Source organism: Sitophilus oryzae, unplaced genomic scaffold (assembly GCF_002938485.1).
Source record: "Sitophilus oryzae breed Bouriz unplaced genomic scaffold, Soryzae_2.0 scaffold_169_pilon_pilon, whole genome shotgun sequence".
In the NCBI taxonomy this organism is placed as follows: Eukaryota; Metazoa; Arthropoda; class Insecta; order Coleoptera; family Curculionidae; genus Sitophilus; species Sitophilus oryzae.
This window is the reverse complement of record NW_022146390.1, coordinates 1,110,599-1,114,265: the sequence shown is the minus strand read 5'-3', so window position 1 is coordinate 1,114,265 and position 3,667 is coordinate 1,110,599.

Below are 3,667 nucleotides of genomic sequence, written 5' to 3'. Positions count from 1 at the left end.
AAAATATCTGATAATTTTTACTTATATTACACTCTAGACACATACATTACACTATCATATATACTTACGTGGATAAATCAACGCCATAAGATTAGCATTAAAAAATATGTTTCCAACATCACAACATGCCATTTTCAAACCTTCTTTATTGCACTTATGAAACGTTCAATAGGTTTGTCTCTCTCGAGAACCTTACTTCTTACTTTGCGCATGCGCATTAAAAGTTGCACGTATTTCCAAAATAATCACTATTTTATACGGTTTAAGCTTGATTTTCATGCATCCGTTGTCCGACGATACGATGATACGATATTAATTTTATTGGTTGAATTTAAAGACTTCGATTGGCCAACCTTTTCTAACCAATCGAAGATTTTAAATTCAACCAATAAAACTAATATCGTATCGTCGGACAACGGATGCATGAAAATCAAGCTTTAGAGAGTACACATTATACATTGTTATGGAAACCAAGTTTTCATTGTCATCATATTGTCATAATCTTATTCTCATTGTGCAACGCATGTGCAACGACGCTTGTATTTTTCATTTTTATTGTAAAAAATTGTATTAATTACTCTTTTATCGACCGCTTTTATATAGCCAAGGATGCAAGTGTGTTCAGTGATAGGCTTTTCATAGGCAAGTAAAATATTCAATTGTTCTTTTATTTATATTAAGTATGCATGTATACTTTCTGGTTAGATTTCCTAAGAATATTGATATTCGTACGGCGTGGCTAACTGTATTTTTTATATAATTTAATTTTCGAGACAGTAAACATCCAATTTGTTGTTCAAATATAAGCATTTTACAAATTAAATTTTTAAAATTAATGTTCAAATTTGGCGCGCGGAAAATAGGTCCTCGACAAGGATAGATAGAGTAGAAGCACCGCGTGTGCAACAAAAACAGAAGATAAATGGAAGTCGTTGATATGTTTACGACAGTTTCCATAGTGATTTACTTATCCACGTAAGTATACCGGGTGCGTCTCAAAAGTGGCTCACCCCCTATAACTTTTTTATTTTTTCAGATAAAAAAACGAGATTTGGTATGTTAGTATATGACATAAATTAGGATTGATTGACGTATTCAATTGTTTTCGGTCACTTCCGGTTTCACCGGAAATGACTACAACTTTTGATTTTTAAATGGCACCCCCGGTATTTTTTTACTTTATTCGATAGAAAATGTCACTCTGAATAGAATGACATATCATATGTCAACTTTTGACATTTTCGCATATGGTTTATTTGAAATTATAACTTGCCGTTCGTAACGAAAATTTGACTCGAAATACCAAGTGTGTGGTATCAAATTATTCGTAAAAAATGCTTTTTCCAAATATGCTAATGAGCCACCCTCGTTCCATTTGAAAAAATTGAGATATGATTAAAAATACGATTTGAGCATTTTCTAGCTTGCCAGGACAAGACACTAAAAACATTAGACGATCAAATCTATTTTTCCAAGACTCCTTGATGAAGAATTAGTGTCTTCAACATAGTCATGGCACTCTAGATTGAATTAAAGAAAATTAAAATTGAAGAAATACAATTGAAAACTAAATTGAAGAAATACAATTTTTGATTAAGCGAGAATTTCAAAAGTTGACATATGATATGTCATTCTATTCAGAGTGTCATTTTCTATCGAATAAAGTAAAAAAATACCGAGGGTGCCATTTAAAATCAAAAGTTGTAGGCATTTCCGGTAAAACAGGAAGTGACCAAAAACAATTGAATACACCAATCAATCCTAATTTATGTCATATACTAACATACCAAATCTCGTTTTTTTATCTGAAAAAATAAAAAAGTTATAGGGGGTGAGCCACTTTTGAGACGCACCCGGTATACTTACGTGGATAAGTAAATCACTATGGAAACTGTCGTAAACATATCAACGACTTCCATTTATCTTCTGTTTTTGTTGCACACGCGGTGCTTCTACTCTATCTATCCTTGTCGAGGACCTATTGTCCGCGCGCCAAATTTGAACATTAATTTTAAAAATTTAATTTGTAAAATGCTTATATTTGAACAATAAATTGGATGTTTACTGTATCGAAAATTAAATTATATAAAAAATACAGTTAGCCACGCCGTACGAATATCAATATTCTTAGGAAATCTAACCAGAAAGTATACATGCATACTTAATATAAATAAAAGAACAATTGAATATTTTACTTGCCTATGAAAAGCCTATCACTGAACACACTTGCATCCTTGGCTATATAAAAGCGGTCGATAAAAGAGTAATTAATACAATTTTTACAATAAAAATAAAAAAAACAAGCGTCGTTGCACATGCGTTGCACAATGAGAATAAGATTATGACAATATGATGACAATGAAAAGTTGGTTTCCATAACAATGTATAATGTGTACTCTCTAAAGCTTGATTTTCATGCATCCGTTGTCCGACGATACGATATTAGTTTTATTGGTTGAATTTAAAATCTTCGATTGGTTAGAAAAGGTTGGCCAATCGAAGTCTTTAAATTCAACCAATAAAACTAATATCGTATCATCGTATCGTCGGACAACGGATGCATGAAAATCAAGCTTTAGAGAGTACACATTATACATTGTTATGGAAACCAACTTTTCATTGTCATCATATTGTCATAATCTTATTTTCATTGTGCAACGCATGTGCAACGACGCTTGTATTTTTCATTTTTATTGTAAAAATTGTATTAATTACTCTTTTATCGACCGCTTTTATATAGCCAAGGATGCAAGTGTGTTCAGTGATAGGCTTTTCATAGGCAAGTAAAATATTCAATTGTTCTTTTATTTATATTAAGTATGCATGTATACTTTCTGGTTAGATGTCCTAAGAATATTGATATTCGTACGGAGTGACTAAATGTATTTTTTATATAATTTAATTTTCGAGACAGTAAACATCCAATTTGTTGTTCAAATATAAGCATTTTACAAATTAAATTTTTAAAATTAATGTTCAAATTTGGCGCGCGGAAAATAGGTCCTCGACAAGGATAGATAGAGTAGAAGCACCGCGTGTGCAACAAAAACAGAAGATAAATGGAAGTCGTTGATATGTTTGCGATAGTTTCCATAGTGATTTACTTATCCACGTAAGTATACCGGGTGCGCCTCAAAAGTGGCTCACCCCTATAACTTTTTTATTTTTTCAAATAAAAAAACCAGATTTGGTATGTTAGTATATGACATAAATTAGGATTGATTGGTGTATTCAATTGTTTTTGGTCACTTCCTGTTTTACCGGAAATGCCTACAACTTTTGATTTTAAATGGCACCCTCGGTATTTTTTTACTTTATTCGATAGAAAATGACACTCTGAATAGAATGACATATCATATGTCAACTTTTGAAATTCTCGCTTAATCAAAAATTGTATTTCTTCAATTTAGTTTTCAATTGTATTTCTTCAATTTTAATTTTCTTTAATTCAATCTAGAGTGCCATGACTATGTTGAAGACACTAATTCTTCATCAAGGAGTCTTGGAAAAATAGATTTGATCGTCTAATGTTTTTAGTGTCTTGTCCTGGCAAGCTAGAAAATGCTCAAATCGTATTTTTAATCATATCTCAATTTTTTCAAATGGAACGAGGGTGGCTCATTAGCATATGTGGAAAAAGCATTTTTTACGAATAATTTGATACCAC